We start from the raw sequence: 21,007 nt of genomic DNA, 5'->3' as shown, positions 1-21,007 counted from the left end.
CATGAACCGCAGCACACCAGGCCTCCCTGTCCAACACCAACTCCTGGAGTTTACACAAACTCATGTCCATTGAGTCGGTAATGCCATCTAACCATCTCATCCTCTGTCGTCATCTTCTCCTCCTGCCTTCAATCTTTTCCAACTCAGGGTCTTTTCAAATGAGTCAGCTCTTTGCATCAGGTGGCCAAAATATTGGAGTTTCAGCTTCAACATAAGTCCTTCCAATGAACACCCAGGATTGATTTCCTATCAGATGGACTGGTTGGATCTCCTTGCAGTACAAGGGACTCTCAAGAGTCTTCTCCAACACCACAGTTTAAAAGCATCAATTCTTCTGCACTTAGCTTTCTTTATAGTCCAATCACATCTATACATGACTACTGGAAAAACCATAGCCTTGACTAGAGAGAAAACTCAGCAGTGGCCACAGGACTGGAAAAGGTCAGTTTTCATTCCAATCCCAAAGAAAGGCAATGCCAAAGAATGTTCAAACTACCGCACAATTGTACTCATCTCACACGCTAGTAAAGTAATGCTCAAAATTCTCCAAGCCAGGCTTCAGCAATATGTGAATCGTGAACTTCCAGATGTTCAAGCTGGTTTTAGAAAAGGCAGAGGAACTACAGATCAAATTGCCAACATTTGCTGGATCATCGAAAAAGCAAGAGAGTTCTAGAAAAACATCTATTTCTGCTTTATTGACTATGCCAAAGCCTTTGACTGTGTGGATCACAATAAACTGTGGAAAATTCTGAAAGAGATGGGAATAACAGACCACCTAACCTGCCTCTTGAGAAGATCATGGCATCTGGTCCCGTCACTTCATGACAAATAGATGGGGAAACAGTGGAAACAGTGACTGACTTAATTTTGGGGAGGCTCCAAAATCACTGCAGATGGTGATTGCAGCCATGAAATTAAAAGACGCTTACTCCTTGGCAGGAAAGTTATGACCAACCTAGACAGCATATTGAAAAGCAGAGACATTACTTTGCCAACAAAGGTCCGTCTAGTCAAGGGTTTGGTGTTTTCAGTAGTCATGTACGGTGATCAACCTAGACAGCATATGAAAAAGAAGAGACGTTACTTTGCCAACAAAGGTCCTTCTAGTCAAAAGTATTTTTCCAGCAGTCATGTATGGATGTGAGAGTTGGACTGTGAAGAAGGCTGAGCGCCGAAGAATTGATGCTTTTGAACTGTGGTGTTGGAGAAGACTCTTGAGAGTCCCTTGGACTGCAAGGAGATCAAACTAGTCCATTCTAAAGGAAATCAGTCTGAATATTAATTGGAAGGACTGATGCTGAAGCTGAAACTCCAATACTTTGGTCACCTGATGCGAAGAACTACTCATTAGAAAAGACCCTGATAGTGGGAAAGATTGAAGGCAGGAGGAGAAGGGGACAACAGAGGATGAGATGGTTGGATGGCATCACCAACTCAATGAACATGAGTTGTGAGTAAGCTCCAGGAGTTGGTTATGGACAGGGAGGCCGGGTGTGCTGCAGTCCGTGGGGTTGCAAAGAGTCAGACACGACTGAGCAACTGAAGAGAACTGAAGTGGCTTGGAGTTGGGTTGTATCAGATGCCCAGGGTAATCTTATATGCTTACATAGCAGGATGCATGACCTGAATGATGTAGCAACATGGATGATGTTATCTTTAAGATACAGAGAACTACTAGAATGGGAGAAATGCTGCTAGGTAGTCAGTTTTCTCACTCACTGATAACAGTTTGTTATGCATTCTTTCCATCCTCAAGCAAGAGAGTTCCAGAAAAACATCTATTTCTGCTTTATTGACTATGCCAAAGCCTTGGACTGTGTGGATCACAATAAACTGTGGAAACTTCTGAAAGAGATGGGAATACCAGACCACCTGACCTGCCTCTTGAGAAACCTATATGCAGGTCAGGAAGCAACAGTTAGAAGTGGACATGGAACAACAGACTGGTTCCAAATAGGAAAAGGAGTAGGTCAAGGCTGTATATTGTCACCCTGCTTACTTAACTTATATGCAGAGTACATCATGAGAAATGCTGGGCTGGATGAAGCACAAGCTAGAATCAAGATGCTGGGAGAAATATCAATAACCTCAGATATGCAGATGACACCACTCTTATGGCAGAAAGTGAAGAAGAACTAAAGAGCCTCTTGATGAAAGTGAAAGAGGAGAGTGAAAAAGTTGGCTTAAAGCTCAACATTCAGAAAATGAAGATCATGGCATCTGGTCCCATCACTTCATGGGAAATAGATGGGGAAACAGTGGAAACAGTGGCAGACTTTATTTTTCTGGGTTCCAAAATCACTGCAGATGGTGATTGCAGCCATGAAATTAAAAGATGCTTACTCCTTGGAAGAAAAGTTATGACCAACCTAGACAGCATATTGAAAAGCAGAGACATAACTTTGCCAACAAAGATCTGTCTAGTCAAGGCTATGGTTTTTCCAGTGGTCATGTATAGATATAAGAGTGGGACTATAAAGAAAGCTGAGCGCAGAAGAATTGATGCTTTTGAACTGTGGTGTTGGAGAAGACTCTTGAGAGTCCCTTGGACTGCAAGGAGATCCAACCAGTCCATCCTAAAGGAGATCAGTCCTGGGTGTTCATTGGAAGGACTGATACTGAAGCTGAAACTCCAGCACTTTGGCCACCTGATGTGAAGAGCTGACTCATTTGAAAAGACCCTGATGCTGGGAAAGACTGAAGGCAGGAGATGGGGACAACAGAGGATGAGATGGCTGGATGGCATCACTGACTCATTGGACATGGATTTGGGTGAACTCTGGGAGTTGGTGATGGACAGGGAGGCCTGGTGTGCTGCGGTTCATGGGGTGGCAAAGAGTCGGATATGACTGAGCAACTGAACTGAACTGAACTGATGAAAAGATCCCTTAAACAATAATCATACTAGTTTTATTCATCATAACTTAAATAATAAGCTTTGCTCCTGTGGAACAAGGCCATGTTCATCCATGGAACAAAATCGCCTTAAAGAAATGTTTTTGAAGTAGCATCCATTGTTGGAGGATTTTACCTTATTTTTAAAAAAATAAAAAGTCAATGGTCATGAATATATTCTATATTAATTTTGGAAAATGACATTCTTTGTGAAACTGTGTGAATTATAGAGGTGTTTCTCTTTTGATTTTTTAATCTGCACTTTAGGAAAAAGAATATATAATTCATGCTTTTGACTCAAGAAGTAATGTCTCTATTTATAAATTAATAAGGATAATGATAAAACATCATCCCTCACAAAGGATGCATATTATTTTCATTTTATAGAAGCAACTGTGGCCTAGAGAAGTGAATCAGTTTGTCTAGTAGTTATAAATGGTGGAACTGGGTTTCAATTCCAGTTCTGTCTGATTCCAGATCTTTATTATTCATTTCCCTTACGGTGGGGACAGAGTAATCTTAGAAAATATTTGCATACTACCTGATTTCCATAATACAAAATAAGACTTGCCAAAGTGAAATGCGGAAAACAGTTTTCCTGGGATTTAGAGAATTACCGATGCACAGACACACACATACACACACACACAGGTGATTGTGAGCTTTATGAGAGCAGAAACCATGGGACCATATCTGCTTTCTTTATTATACTAACCCAGTGTTTAGTATATGCCCTGCATGTAGGTCCTCAATAAGGATATGTTCAATCAAGTATATTCAAATGATCATGTTTGTGATTAGGTGGTGGGCACACTAAAACATCTTTAATAGTCTACTGCCATTTTTTTTTTTGCAATAGAATTCAATTATAAATCTGTAAAGTGTTCTTTCTTAATGAAATGGTCTGAACCTGGTCAAGGTAATTTTCTACATTTGCAAATGTATTTTCCAGGCCAGGTTTAAGAATTAATCACATTGTGAGTCAACTTGTGGATGATTGAGAACCTTTGCTTACACAGTTGTTTGGTCATTCCGCAAATGTGTTAAAAGAAATTATGCTTGAAAGAAAACTTGAAGGCAAAGACTATTTTGTATCTTTGTATTCTTAGCACTCTGCTTCATAATAGGTGCATGGTACATGTTGAAAAAGAAGGAAGAAAGAAAGAAAAGGCAGGGGCAAGGAAGAGAAATGAGAGTAAAGAATCTTGGACTTTAGCCTTAGGTTGGTTATGTCAACTTGGACCAGTTATTTATGTTTTGTTTCTCAGTTTCCTAATCTGGAGCTAGGAATGGTGACCTACTTGATCACAAAGGCCCCTCCAGATTCTAAATGCGTGGAAGAGCCTGGGGTCATTCTTGGTATAAACGAGACCATGTTTCTTTGTGTCCACCAGGGGGTACTGTAGTATTAGTACAGTGGTCACGGTCTTCAAATTTCTCCAATTCTGATTTTGTTTTCCTTAATTTACTCCTCTGAAAAGCATTCCTTACTTTTAACTTTCAAACTCAGATTTATACTACAAAGTATAAGATTTAATTCTATAGTGGAAGCTGGATAAACATAACAAGAATTTAGCTCAATGGTTAATACAGCTTAGTAGAGAATCAGAATCATAGAATTATTTGCATAGTAAAGTTATAAGATGTTAAGATTTTAGTTGGGCAAAAAGAGGGACTTGACATTCTTTTAAAGGAAAACAAGATGGAACAAATTCCATCTACCCTAACAACAGAAACATAAACTTAAGAAATGTGTCAAATCTATATGAAGACAACTATATAACTAACCAAGAGAATAAAAGAAGGCTTGAATAGAGGGGCATACCATGTTCTTGGATAAGAAGAATCAACATTGTAAACTGTAAAATTATTCCCTCAAAGTATTAATAAATACAATAAAATTCCAATCAAAATTCTAATTACATATGCTTAGAATCTTGATAAAAGAGTTCTGAAATTCACCAAGAAAAATGAAGCTGAGAAGAACCAAGCAAAAAAAATTTTAAACTTTTCAGAGGGAAGGGAATTTGAGTTATCAGACTTTAAAAGAAATATAAAGTGACTGAAATTGAAACAATATTATAGTAGCAACAGACCACTAAGACATCAGTAAAATAAGATATGAAGTCCAGAAATACACTAAGTATGGTGGCCTCCATGTGTGTACGCACAGGTGTGTGTTTGGGTATGTGTGCATATTACCTCGGAGAAGGCAATGGCACCCCACTCTAGTACTCTTGCCTGGAAAATCCCATGGATGGAGGAGCCTGGTAGGCTGCAGTCCATGGGGTCCTGAAGATTCAGACACGACTGAGCAACTTCACTTTCACTTTTCACTTTCATGCACTGGAGAAGGAAATGGCAACCCACTCCAGTGTTCTTGCCTGGAGAATCCCAGGGACAGGGGAGCCTCGTGGGTTGCCATCTACGGGGTTGCACAGAGTCGGACACGACTGAAGCGACTTAGCAGAAGCAGCAGCAGCAGCGTATTACCTAGCATATGAATGATGAAGGGCAGATCTTCCTTCTTCTAAATATCAAGGGCATCAGCATTTAACTGAAGTTTATCCAATGAGATTCTGCCACTGAATCCAGAGGGAGTGATACAGAGACTGTGGTGATGTCAGTAACCCAGGAGAAGAGAATGCCTGGTGGTATCAGCGTCACTAGCTACCTTGCCTGAGCTTGGTTTTTAACCTTGTCTTGGGAGCTACCTGGCATCCTTCCAACAAATTTCAGTCTGTTTAAGCTACCTAGCATTGGCAGCTTGCAGTTGTGACTCCTGACATGTACAGAAGTTGTTAATGAGGAGTTGATTATAGACAATAGTCTTATGGAAATGAGGAAGCTATAATTATCCAGATTCACTATGGTTTTTTTAAGTCTTTATTGAATCTGTTACAATATTGCTTCTGTTGTTTATGTTTTGATTGTCTGGATGTGAGGCGTGTGGGCTCATAGCTCCCTGACCAGGGACTGAAACTGCTTGGAAGGCAAAGTCTTAATCACTGGGCCACCAGGGAAGTCCTAGAGACTCATTATCCTTGAAGATAATAAAAACCCAATTAATATTCAAAGATGGGATACTGGAGGCCCATGGCCTGTTACAGGGAAACAGCTAAGGAAATTAATGCCTCTGAACATTAGGACTATGGTGGGCATTGAGGACAAGCCCCTGGAGGACCTAACTGTCATTGCCATAGAACAATATGAAGGGTATGAGGAATAAGAGCTGTGTGCTGAGGTTGGCTGCTTCAGTTGATGAGATCAACAAGAAGAAATCTCTAGATTCTCATTTTAAAACATGAACTGAACAGTCTTTTGGACTCTGTGGGAGAGGGAGAGGGTGGGATGATTTGGGAGAATGGCATTGAAATGTGTATAATATTATATATGAAACAAGTCGCCAGTCCAGGTTCGTTGCACGATACTGGATGCTTGGGGCTGGTGCACTGGGACGACCCAGAGGGATGGTATGGGGAGGGAGGAGGGAGGAGGGTTCAGGATGGGGAACACATGTATACCTGTGGCAGATTCATTTTGATATATGGCAAAACCAATACAATATTGTAAAGTTAAATAAAATTAAATTAAAAAAAAATAAAACATGAACTGAAACCCAAACTGTGAAATTGTTAAAAGAAACTCTTTGAGCCCTAGGATTGAGATAGCTATAAACCAGCATTTGTTTTTGTTGATTGCTGACTTGCAAACCAGTTAAATTCACCTCCTTATTTGGGGTCTTACATGAACATATGTTGAGATGCTAATCCAGACAGAGTTACAGTTACAGAAATCAAGATGGTGGAGAAGGAGGATGTGGCCCTAACCTCCCATCAATGAACACATCAAAAATACATCCATGTGTGGAGTAATTATCACTGAAAACCAATTGGAGACTGGCAGAAAGACTTATACAACCACAGCTATAAAAAAAGATCCATACGAGGGGACACGGAAGAGGACAGGAGTATCATGGGGTCAGAGATCCTTCTACAAGAGTGAGTGGTTTGAACCACATATTAAGCACCCTAGCTCTGAAGCCCAACACTGGGAAGATGAGTCCCTTTAGCTGGTTTGAACCAGGGGGACTAACAGGAGGGCAGTAAGAAACCTGGACTCCACTAGTGAGGAGCCATACAAACTTGCTTACTCTTGGGAACAAGGTGGAGGAAACAGATTGAAACTTTCTGGAACTCTGACTGATTTCCCGTGACTGCCCCAGCATATGCCCCAAGCCCATGCCAAGCATGCAACCTGGGTCCTCTAGCTCCAGTGCAGCTCCCCACTAGGCAGACTGCCGCTGCCAAGGAGCCTGTGCAGCTGTGGGGAACAGAGCTGGCTCAGACCTGGCACTGCATCTGAATGAGATGATGGTGCCATTACTGTCACTCACAAAGTCAGCAGGTTGGGAGCCATCTGAAACTCTTGACTGGTGTGTCAAGACTGTCCCAGTTCACATTCTGGCCCACATCAAGCACCCACACTGTCCCCTCTTGTTCTGGGGCATCTCCCCTCTAGAGGGAAGGTTGCCATTGCCCTTGCCAAGGAGAGGGTACACTGGTAGGGACAGAGTCAGCTTAAACCTCGCACTGCATCTGAACAGGGTATGGAAAGCCATTGCTGGCACTCACAGAGACAGCATTGTAGGAGTCGTCTGGACCTCACTGCCTAGTCACTGGCATCACCCGACAAGCACCTCAGCCTATACTGGGCACCAGCGCCAGCTCCTCTTACTTCAATGCTGCTCTCCTTTGGGGCAAAGGTGACCGTGCTGGAAGAGGTGAGAGCTCACACTCAGAGTGAACAGAGCCAGTTTGGACGTTAACCTCAGGGCTTCTGCACAGCACTTTGGGACCTGCTATGAACAGCTGTATGTCCATAAGCTGGACACCCTAGAAGAAATGATAGATTTGTCGAAAAATACAGTCTTCAAATACTGAATCAGGAGAAAATCGATAATCTGAACAGTCCAATCACTAGTAGTGAAATTGAATCAGGAACCAAAAATTTCCATCAAACAAAAGTCCAGGACTGGGTGGCTTCACCAGGGAATTCTACTAAATATATAATGAAGAGCTAATATTTATCCTTCTCAAACTCCAAAAAAATGAAGAGGAAGGAACATTCCTAAATTTATTCCATGAGGCTGCCATTGTTACCCTGATACCAAAACCAAAGACAATGCAAAAAAAAAGAAAGTTACAGGATGATATCTTTGATGAATATAGATGCAAAATCCTCAACAAAATAATAGCAAACAAAATTCAACAATATATTAAAAAGGACCATATACTATGATCAAGTGGGATTTATTCCAGGGAAGCAAGGATGCTTCAGTATCTGCAAATCAATCAAATGTGAAACACCACATTAACAAAAGGAAGGATACAAATTATACTATCATTTCAATAGATGCAGAAAAATCATCTGACAAAATTTAGCATCCATTCATGATAAAAACTCTCATCACTTCAGTCGTGTCCGACTCTGTGCTACCCCATAGACGGCAGCCCACCAGGCTCCGCTGTCCCTGGGATTCTCCAGGCAAGAACACTGGAGTGGGTTGCCATCACCTTCTCCGATAGAGGGAACATATCTCAACATAATTAAGACCATACAAGAGAAACTCATAGCTAACATCATACTTAACAGTGAAAAGCTGAAGCTTTTTCTCTAAAATCAGGAACAAGACAAGAATGCCTACTTTTACCACTTCTATTGAATATATTATTAGAAGTACTAATCACAGGAATCAGACAAGAAAAAATAAAAGGCATCCAAATTGGAAGAGGAGAAGTAAAACTGCCATTATTTGCAGATGACACGATACTGTATACAGAAAAGCCTAACATCTCCACCAAAAAACTATTGGAACCAATAAGTGAATTCAGTAAAGTTGCAGGATACAAGATCCATATATAGAAATCTTGACTTTTCTATATACTAATAATGAATGATCACAAACAGAAAGAAAGAAATCCCATTCAAAATCATATCAAGAAAGATAAAATACCTAGGTTTGTGAAAGGACCTTTAGGTATGGGCCAGAAGATGCAAATACCATATCATATTTTATATATTGTTGCAGAGTGGAGATGATTAAAGTCCCTGGTTATAATTTGTAATTAGTTTGGGGGTTTACACTGAAGATTAATTTATAAAACAAGCAAACTTGATCCTGCAGTGGTTGATTCTGGTGGAGTGTGTGTATGTGCGGCAAAAATTCCACCTATTTCCATCTCACTCTTCCCTTACAAATCCCTAGGTGACTCAGAGTATGATAAAGCTACTAATGTAGTCCAACCTCATTTTAGAGATGAGACAATGTTCGAAGAATTGACTAGACCTGTTGCAAGCCATCCTGTTAATGGCATAGCCAGGATGAAAACTCATGTCGGTCTCTTAAGCTAGCGCCCTGGTCCAGAATAGCATATTACTTCTGAAAGTGGGAATAAATGTCATTTAATAGCAATTCTACTCTTCCTTGTTATTTAATCCAAAACTCATAATGCCACAAAAATGACACCATTTTCTATTCTTCAAAATGTGGAAAAGAGAGTTGAAGGATAGACACTAGAATAAAAATTTTTAATATTTGAATGCATCTTTATAATCTGCATGACACAACATTTTCCCCTCAGACTTGGAATGGCCTTCTAGTTATAGGTGGTAAACATTGTGTTAAGAATGTTGTATTCATCGTGTAATTTAAGGGGAAGGCAGTGTAAGTCTCTAAAAAACGTCACTGTCTCCAGCTGTGACTTTTATCTAAGGCTGCATCGTCCACATGAGGCTTTTGAGCACTTGAACTCTGGTTATTCTAAAGTAAGATGTATTGTAAGTATAAAATACACATTAGACTTTGAAGATAGTATGAAAAAATAATGTAACATATTTCATCAGAAATTTTAAGATATTGACTATATGTTAAAGTAATAACATTCTGGAAAATTTTAGTGAAATAAAACATTATTAAAATTAATTTCACATTTTTAAAAACTCTTTTCTTAGTGGGGCTAACAGAAAGTGTAAAATTACATTTGTAGTTTGTTTTCTATTTTTCTGAATCAGTGCTGATGTAAGAAAACTAAATCAAATTGAAAGGAATTTGGCCAAAGTTCCCTGAAGCTCATTAGAACTGTCAAAAATTTAAAGACATCAATTATTTCACAAGTCTATAAGCTGCTGAACTTCTACTTGTGACAAAATCACCATCCACAAATTGGAATTTTGCATTTTTCAGAAAACATTGGAATGGCAGTGAGGAAGGCAGGACTAATTCTGCTTTTAACCCAGAACAAATTACATTGACAGCATTTGGTAATTTTGCTCTGGAAATCAGGTGGACAAGAGCAATTTAAATCCCTAGGGAAAGTACAGTAAAAAGGGGCCTATGGTTAGTTGCTTTGTAAATGGAAAGCTTTATTTTGAAAATATGAGTCTTATATCACTTTATCATATTCTTTCCAATTTTATTTCATTATAAAATTTTAATTTCTCTACAATGACATTGAGCTGATGATATTCTTTTTGATACATAAAATTTTAGGTTGGTTATAATTACTCTTTTAACAATATTCATGAAATCAAACCAACAAAGAAATAAAATATATATATTAGCTATCTGGTATATACAACATATTATATTAGACCAATACACACCAGCATGACAAAACCATAATTTGAATTAGTTTGGCAAAATTAGAAATTACTGGCTTATGGATTCCAAGAAAGTTTTAAACAAACCAACCTAAGAGATGGGCAGGGCTGTAGCTGGGCCTTAGGCACAGACTGCAGGAACTCTACTACCATCATAATTCCTTTTGACAGATGGCTCAGCTCCCCTCTGCAAGTCACCTACATCTGTTCTCACCGCAGAGAGGATTTCCCCACAAAGTATAAAACAGGGATAACAACAGTTCTTTGGGTCAGTGTTCTTTAACAACCATGTAGCTTACTTTCTTTCTTGATTCCAGCTTGAAAAATTCAGAGGAAAGCCTCTGATAGTACTGTGTTAGGCCAGATGCCTACCCCTGAACCCCGCAGGTGTGACCAGGGGAGTGGGGTCATGTAAGCAAGAAAAGTTCTGCCTACAACCACATGGATGGTAGAGAGGGAGGGGAACACCAGTTCTTAAGAAAGAGAGCTTTTGGGGAAGGCAGTATCACAGACAATCACTCTAGTAATTATTAAAAATTATTTTAATGATATTAAATAAAAACATCAGAAAATTGTGTAATTAATTATATTTAACTTCAATTTTAATTACTAATTGATCCAGGCCTGCTAACATGATAGCTGGTGCCACTATAATAGACTTTTAGCCTTGTGTGGCCTACAAATTTCTGCTCATACTTTGCTTATTCTATCTAAGGTTTTCTTGCTCATTTTGTTTTGTCTAATGATAATTGCTCAGTGGTGTGCAACTCTTCACAATCCCATGGACTATAGCCTACCAGGCTCCTCTGTCCATGGGATTTTCCAGGCAATAGTACTGGAGTGGAATGCCATTTCCTTCTCCAGCAGATCTTCCCAACCCAGGGATCAAACCCAGGTCTCCCGCATTGTAGACAGATGCTTTACCGTCTGAGCCACCAGGGAAGTCCATAATGATAATTGGTTCCAAATACTGTTAATTTAATTTCCTAATAGTCATAACTCATATTTCTGTATTTGTTTAACTTATTGGCCAGAACTTCAAGAATCATATAAAATAATCATTTGTATTATTGTGAAATTTTTGGATAACTGTATAAATAAAACCTAGCAGGGTAAGGAAGTAGTAAAAGGGTATCTGTCTAGGTTCCTGTTGAAGCTAGATGAGAACTCAACAATAGAAAGGCTTATAACAAGCTTATAAAAGAGGCTTCTAACAGAGTGTGGCATTCCCAGTTTTTAAAATATTGGAGCAATGGTAAATGGGTTGGTGAACTGGGGCTGCCCTGAGATACTACCCTTCCTCCTCGTCTCCACAATTAAACACCTAAAATTGTTAGATCATGGCATAGAGGGGTTGATTGGTTCTGTTAGGTAGTTAGAATAGGAAAAAGGCGTCCAGAATAGTGGTGGCTAAAAGACAAAGAAGGGGAAAAGCCCACGAAAAATAGAACAAAGGAAAGTCCAAGGACTAGAGTGAGAACCTCAGGTAAAACAAACAGCCCTCCTGGCTAGCCCAATTTACACAGGTCAGGCTCAGGGGGAGGAGAAAAAATGTATAAAAAGAGGAGCCAAAATTGGGCCTCTGGCTTCTCTTCTCTTCGCTTCTTTTGGGTCTGACTGCCCTTACACCTTGAGGATGTATTTTCCTTTGCTTGCCAAACAAAACTGAGCTGTAACACCAATCTGTCCGTCACTTCAAATTTTTGTTGCAGTGAGACAGAATCAAGGAAATTACAGTTCCAACTGGTTAATATTTTGAGTATCAGTGACATTAAAACAACAATTTATGTAATTTGATTCCTAGTGGGATACACCTTCAGGACCAAAAAAAAAAAAAACCCTGCAAAAAAGTCTTATACCAGCTTTGATCTCTGAATTGTCAGTAAATATTTTGTAAGTATTAAAGTATCCTAAAAGAAGGAACCAAGATTTTTAGCAAAAAGAAAAGAAATACAACTATAAAACCAAAGAAGTAAAACTCTATACTTTTAAGTTTGTATTGATAATAATAGTGCGAACTTGTAATGCATTTTCATCTTTAAACTTCTATTTCCTAGTTCTAGTCACTGAAAAGGCCCATAAACAGTGAACAACCTCAGAGAAATAAATACTATGCCAGCCTAGATTGTGGGAAAAGACTGAGGAACCAGCTTGAAAAGGTTCCCACAGTTTGAGCATCAGTAAGAATAACTGCAATTGATTAAACACATCAGGTGTGTTAAAATCCATGCAGTCACAATAACATTTTTAAAAGAGTTTCATTGGTCACCTTTGGAGGATGATGGTAAACCAACTCATTATTCTGAAAATTGGTAAGTAAAGGGTAAGAATCAAGTATTTAGCCTGCCTTTCTCTTATAAACTTTACCTTCTGGGAGTTAAATAATTGAGGTCAGGGAAATTATTGAAATAGATATTATAGAAATAGTGAAGATAATAAATTAAGAAGAAAAATATAATTAGAATATCACCATTTTGCAAACCCCTAATGAAAATAGCAATTACCATTGAGGACTGTTAACATAAAAAGAAAGACACTAGACATCACTATCTCCTGATGGAATAGCTTATTACAACTTATGAAATATTTTTGTAAAAAGAAAAAGAATCAAACCTGAATCAGATCAAACCTCTAGATCTAACTAGAAGCTTGTAGGTGATTAAAAAGAACAGAAAAACATGTTAACTGATGCCATAGGAATGCAATCAAATCCAGAAGTGGAAAACACTTTAGGATGAATGACCACAGCTGACACTCACAGCCTGATGGGAATAATTTTTAGGCTTTCTCCCCTAAGCTAAAGTGAAACTATGTACTTTAGGGGAAAGTACAGAGTAAAGAAACAAATTGGAAAAAATATAGTCAGAAGGGCAGGTCAGTCTCTCTCATTCAGGCTGAGACTCAGTTCTTTGGAAAACCAGAAACAACTGTCTTTGCCTTGGAAATCACTACAGGGCCAGAGGTGTGTCTCTAGAAAGTGGTTCAAAGTTCACCTGTCCTTTTGGCAAAACCCAAACCTCTCTTTGAGTCCCTTTGGTGGTTCAGGCGGTAAAGAATCTACTTGCAATGCAAGAGATCTGGTTTCCATCCCTGGATCAGGAAGACTGAGAGACAGTTTCACTTTCAAACCTCTCTTATTCATCTCAAACTGTTTATAGTTACCAGGACACAAAATTGTGCCTTTGTGATATAGATTTTCTACCCATATCATCTTTAGGGCCTAAGAGCCATTCTTTGAAATGCAAACTTTAGGGAGCTGTTTCAAAACAAAATTTGAATTCAACCATTCTTTTATAAACTAGTGAGTTTTGTACTACTGTACCTCTCTCACAAATTTTCTAAAAATGAAAGCTATAAGATCTTTGCATCTGTGCATATGTTTGTGTGTATCTGTATATATATGTTGTAGATGTGTGATATTTTTCTACCTTCAGATGGCATTGTAAACAGATAGGGTATGGGATCCCCAGAGAAAGAGAACCAACCACGGATATCTTGACATGAGATAAACCATTTTGTGGCTTACAGACTTAAACATACGGCATGACCCCATAATACTCCTAGAACATAGGAAAAACATCCTCTGACATAAATTGTACCAGTGTTTCCTTAGGTCAGTCTCTCAAGGCAATACAGATAAAAGCAAAAATAAACAAATGGAACCTAATCAAGCTTACAAGCTTTTGCATAGCAAAGGAAACCATAAACAAACAAAAAGACAACTTACGGAATGGCAGAAAACATTTGCAAGTGATACAACCTACGAGGGTTTAACTTCCAAAATATACAAACAGCTTATACAACTCAACAATAAAAAAAACCAAACAACTCTATCAAAAAATGGGCAGAAGAACTAAGTAGACATTTCTCCAGAGAAGACAGATGGCAAACAGGCACAGGAAAAGATGCTCAACATCGCTATTGCTGCCAAGTCACTTCAGTCGTGTCCGACTCTGTGCAACCCCATAGACGGCAGCCCACCAGGCTCCCCCGTCCCTGGGATTCTCCAGGCAAGAACACTGGAGTGGGTTGCCATTTCCTTCTCCAATGCATGAAAGTGAAAAGTGAAAAGTGAAAGTGAAGTCGCTCAGTCGTGTCCAACTCTTAGCGACCCCATGGACTGCAGCCTACCAGGCTCCTCCATCCATGGGATTTTCCAGGCAAAAGTACTGGAGTGGGGTGCCATTGCCTTCTCCGCAACATCGCTATTAGAGAAATACGAATCAAAACTACACTGAGGTACCATTCACACAGGCCAGAATGGCCATCATTTAAAAAAAGTCTACAAAATAACAAGTGCTACAGAGGGTGTCAAGAAAAGGGAACCTTCCAATACTGTTGGTGGGAATACAAATTGGTGCAGTCACTATGGAAAGCAGTATGGAGGTTTATCAAAAAGACTAAAACTAGAGTTGCCATATTACTCAGCAATCCTACTCCTGGGCATGTATCCAGACAAAACTATAATTCAAAAGAAACATGTATTCATATGTTCACAGCAGCACTATTCACAATAACCAAGACGTGAAAGCAACCTAAAAGTCCATCAACAGTGAATGGATAAAGAAGATATGATACCTATATACAATGGAATGCTATTCAGCCATAAAAAAGAATGAAATAATGCCATTTGCAACAACACAGATGGAACTAGAGATTATCATACTAAGTGAAGTAATTCAGAAAGAAAAAAACAAATGCCACATATCACATATGTAAGATCTAAAACACAGCGTGCAAGGAGATCCAACCAGTCCATTCTGAAGGAGATCAGCCCTGGGATTTCTTTGGAAGGAATGATGCTAAAGCTGAAACTCCAGTACTTTGGCCACCTCATGCGAAGAGTTGACTCATTGGAAAAGACTCTGATGCTGGGAGGGATTGGGGGCAAGAAGAGAAGGGGACGCCAGAGGATGAGATGGCTGGATGGCATCACTGACTCGATGGACGTGAGTCTCAGTGAACTCCGGGAGTTGGTGATGGACAGGGAGGCCTAGCGTGCTGCGATTCATGGGGTCGCAAAGAGTCGGACACGACTGAGCGACTGATCTGATCTGATCTGATCTATGAAAAAGAAATAGACTCACAGACATGGAGAACAGACTTGTGGTTGCCAAGGGAGAGGGTAGGTGGGGGAGGGATGGAGTGAGAGTCTTGGGTTAGTAGATGCAGACTATTATACAGAGAATGGATAAACAACATGGTTCTCCTGTATAGCACAGGGACCTATATTCAATATCCTGTGATAAACCATAATGAAAAAGAATATAAAAAAAGGATGTGTAGATATATGTATAATTGAATCACTTTCCTGTACAGCATCAACTATACTTCACTTAAAAAAGTGGGGTGGGAGCACCTCCCTGGTGGCTCAGTGGTAAAGAATCTACCTGCTAATCTAATGCTCTGGAGCCTGGAAACCACAACTACTGAGACCACACACCCTAGAGCTTGTGCTTCGCAACAAGAAAAACTACTGCAATGAGAAGCCTGTGCACTGCAACTGGAGAATAGCCCATGCAGCAAGCCAAGACCCAGCACAGCTAAACAAACAAATAATTAAAATTATATATATATGGCTTAAAAATCTCATCTACAAATATTAGTAAAAAAGGCTTTTTTGTCTTGTAAGTTACTCAGTCATATCTGACTTTTTGGTCTTACTCAGTTTTGGACTTACTCAGTCATATCAGACCCCACAGACTGTAGCCTGCCAGGCTCCTCTGTCCATGGGATTTCCCAGGCAAGAATACTGGAGCGGGTTGCCAATTCCTCCTCCAGGGGATCTCAACCCAGGGGATTGAGCCTGCGTCTCCTATTATGTTCACAGCAGCACTATTCACAATAACTAAGACATGAAAACAACCTAAAAGCCCATCAGCAGATGAATGGATAAAGAAGATGTGGTACATATACACAATGGAATACTATTCAGCCATAAAAAAGAATGAAAATTTATATATATATTTAAATGAAGCCACCATTTTGGCTTATGCCATTTTGTGATCTAAGCCTGGCCACAATGTTTGCAGTTGAAGTAGGTCTCAGTAATTAATGATCTTACAGGAAATGAGGGAATGCAGGAACAAAGGAAAAGCACTCAAGAAACAATAGTACAGTGATAAAACAGAGTTCTAGTTCCTCCACAAGGGCTACAGATAACAATCTGATACACACCTTTGAGTTCTGTAGGAACTAAGGGTCCAATTCAGGTGGAGGACAGAATGATGATATTGAACTTTTTTTAACATTCATGACTTCAATCAACTAAAACTGAGACTCAGTCAATCTTTGCCCCAGTTCTATGCTGAATTATCCTCTGTTTCAGCCTCTTCATATACCCTTCACTTAAAACTTCCCCAATTTTGCTCTTTGGGGAGATGCCACTTTGGGAAAGATGCCAGTCTTCCCTTTACTTGTTGCAAGTAATAGATTCTTCATTCTTCTGATCTTTGACTTGGTTATCTTTTAGTTCAACACCCACCAAGAGGCAAATCCAGTTTTGGGGTAACAAAATTTTACCAAATTAATTTTGTTGCCAAAATTAATTTTAAAAGAGCTCTGTTAAATTGATTTAAACACATAAATTAAGTGTTCCTGCACACATTTTAATCTTATCACCAACCCCTCCTTGAACTATTAGTATAAAAACTCCTTACCAGTTCCTCCCAGGTTGGGACCCACAGTTGTTTGGCGCAGGAAGCCACTGTGTCCCTCTTTGACTGACAAAGAAATAAAGCTATTCTTTTCTGCTTCACCTGAAGCTCTATCTCCGAGATTCAATTCGGCACTGGTCACAGAGGCTAAGTTTTCAGCATCAAATTTATCCTTACTACAAAATTTGCCAGCAAAAAAAATGTGGCATTACAAAATTTTCATATCACAATTGTTGAAAACAAATACATTAAATAAATATAATAATTCTGTTTTATTGTAGGTACACTTAAAAAGAGCTTCCAAAATCATTTGGTAACTTGAAACTTTAGTGTTTTGCTAAGTTAAATTAAATGATGTAAATTTATTGAATAACTAGATCATTTCCAAATAAGATAAAATATTTTTCATTAATTATTGAACATTAGTTTATCGCCTTCTGACTTCTTATTACAAAGGAACTAAAAGATGAATTTGTGTTTGTCAGTTAGCAAGTCTTGTGCTTTGAAAAACAGTATAAGAAACACATGTTATGGAAATTATAAAAAATATTTATTAGCCTGCCAATTCACAAAAATGCTAATGTAAAAGTTCATAACTGCTTACTTAGTTTTCATTAAAAATTAAAGTTTCTAAGATTAAAAATTCTAGTTACTATATGTAATTAAAGTTACTAAATATAATAAGGGAAACAATTCTGCATGCAAGGAAAATGAAATGCACTTTTGGATAAGAAAAGTTATGAAGTAAGGAGATGCATTTTTATTAAGGGAAAACAAAGTGTCCTAAAATATAGCCAGTATTCCAGAATGAAAAAGGAAAATAAAGGACTAGCTCTGGACATAGAAAATTGTAAAAGTTTTACAAATAAGAAATCTTGGGAAAGGAATTTTGTTTGTGCTGGATAAGATTGAATGGATTTATTATAAGGATTTCAGAAACAAGGTTTAATATCAATAGTGTATTTATGTAAAACTAAAACCTAATATATTATTTTTTTAATTTATTCATTTATTTTAATTGGAGGCTAATTACTTTACAATTTTGTGGTGGGTTTTGCCATACATTGACATGAATCAGCCACAGGTGTGCATGTGTCCCCCCTCCCAAACTCCCCTCCCCCCTCCCTCCCCATCCCATCCCTCAGGGTTGTCCCAGTGCCCTGGCTTTGAGTGCCCTGTTTCATGCATCGAACTTGGACTGGTCATCTACTTCACATATGGTAATATATATGTTTCAATGCTATTCTCTCAAATCATCCCACCCTCACCTTCTCCCACAGAGTCCAAAAGTGTGTTCTTTGTATCTATGTCTCTTTTGCTGTCTCATGTATGGGGTTGTTACCATTTTTCTAAATTCCATACATATGTGTTAATAGACTGTATTGGTGTTTTTCTTTCTGGCTTACTTCACTCTGTATAATAGGCTCCAGTTTCATCCACCTCATTAGAACTGATTCAAATGCATTCTTTTTAATGGCTGAGTAATATTCCATTGTGGATATGTACCACAGCTTTCTTATCCATTCGTCTTCTGATGGACATCTAGGTTGCTTCCATGTCCTGGCTATTATAAACAGTGCTGCGATGAACACTGGGGTACACATGTCTCTTTCGATTCTGGTTTCCTTGGTGTGTATGCCCAGCAATGGGATTGCTAGGTCGTATGACAGTTCTATTTCCAGTTTTTTAAAGAATCTCCACACTGTTCTCCACAGAGGCTGTACTAGTTTGCATTCCTACCAACAGTGTAAGAGGATTCCCTTGTTGGCAGACTTTTTGATAGCAGCCATTCTGACCAGCATGAGACAGTACCTCACTGTGGCTTTGATTTGCATTTCTCTGATAATGAGTGATGTTGAGTAAAACCTAATTTCTTTCTGCCCAAAAAATGAAATATTTTTTGTATACTGGTCTGCTCTTGATAAGATTTTACGAAAATTTTTTGCCTAGAAAGCAGAGACTTTAGGTCTTATCAACTGTGCTTCACACTATCTCTATCAGGTCTTTGATAGCTTAAAATTGAATCTTATTAATATTACAAGAATTGAGTTTTACTTACAACTATTTAACTTTCTGTATTTACTGACAATTGGGACTTCACTCGTGGTTCAGTGGTAAAGAATCCAGCAGAGGAGATGCAGTTTCAATCCCTGGGTCAAGAAGATCACTTGGAGAAGGCAATGGCACCCCACTCTAGCACTCTTGCCTGGGAAATCCCATGAACAGAGGAGCTTGACCAGGCTACAGTTCATGGGGTCACAAAAGAGTCGGAAATGAAAAGTCTTATACAAGAATTTACAGAACCCTAATGCAGAAACTCGGAGAAGGCAATGGCACCCCATTCCAGCATTCTTGCCTGGAAAATCCCATGGATGGAGGAGCCTAGTAGGCTGTAGTCAGTCCATGGGGTCACTAAAAGTTAGACACGACTGAGCAACTCCCCTTTTACTTTTCACTTTCATGCATTGGAGAAGGAAATGGCAACCCACTCCAGTGTTCTTGCCTGGAGAATCCCAGGGACGGGGGAGCCTGGTGGGATTCCGTCTATGGGGTCGCACAGAGTCGGACACAACTGAAGCAACTTAGCAGCAGCATCAGCAATGCAGAAACTGATGGCTTCATAAACTTCTACAAAAGATGAAGAGTCACAAGAATTAATTATACGGGAATGAATAAACTGATGAAGATGATTATAATTCTTTATGACTTTTTTGTTTGAACCATTACTGATTTTTTTTAAAATGTTTTGACTTTTCAGATATAAGGAAATCATTGTCTCTTTTCTCTAAATCTATCAACAATTTGTAAGATGCGTTTGTGTACAAAGATGAGACTTTTTTTCTCTCAACTTGAGCCCTTCAGGATTCAGAAACTCTCAGTAAGTATTATTATTTTCATAGCAATTTAGCTATCTGTACAAGTTCAATGGGAATCTATTCTCCTTGCAACAGAATACATTTGGAAACTGGTTATATTACCAAGGGCTTCCCAGGTGGTTCAGACAGTAAAGAATCTGCCTGAAATGCAGGAGACCCAGGTTTGATCCCTGGGTGGGTAAGATCCACTGGAGAAGGAAACGGCAACCCACTCCAGTATTCTTGCCTGGAGAATCCCGTGGACAGAGGAGCCTGGTGGGCTACAGTCCACGGGCTTGCAAAGAGTCAGACAGGACTGAGTGACTATATTACCAAGACTCTGGATTGGAACACCATTTTTGAGAAAGTCATGCATAGTCTCACATTTGATCAGTTGGCTTTAAGGAACTAGAGGTTGACTTTATGGAGCCAATAAATCCCCTTAAACAACAACAACACCGGATATATTGCTTACAGGGTTCCCAACAACCTTAATGAAGTAATGAAGGTCACATCCTAGCAGGTATAAGAAACCTCAGGATTATTTGGGTGACCTTGAGAAGAAAGATATTACTCAAATCTATAGGTATTGCAAACAAGCCTGATGGCATGTTCTTGGTTTGGTTTTTTAGCCTTAGGAGGCCTTTACAAGTTCAATCTGAGATTCATTAAAAATTTCCAACAACAGAGATGAAAAGAGCCTATAAGGGCAACTGTTTACCAAATATTTGTTTTTCTATTTCTCTGCGAATTTTGTTCCTCTCCTCTGAAGTCCCAAACCCCTACCCTCTTCTCCTTTTCTTAGATGGCATATAAGCCTCAATTGTCTAACTTGTCCCAGGGTCTCATTTTTCTCATGGGGCCACCATACATGTGTAATTGCATTTGATTTTCCCTTGTTAATCTGTCTCATTTCAATTTAATTCTTAGACCAGT

Source organism: Bos indicus x Bos taurus, chromosome 2 (assembly GCF_003369695.1).
Source record: "Bos indicus x Bos taurus breed Angus x Brahman F1 hybrid chromosome 2, Bos_hybrid_MaternalHap_v2.0, whole genome shotgun sequence".
NCBI classification, from domain to species: domain Eukaryota; kingdom Metazoa; phylum Chordata; class Mammalia; order Artiodactyla; family Bovidae; genus Bos; species Bos indicus x Bos taurus.
The sequence above is the reverse complement of the archived record's forward strand: the minus strand, read 5'-3'. Positions refer to the sequence as shown.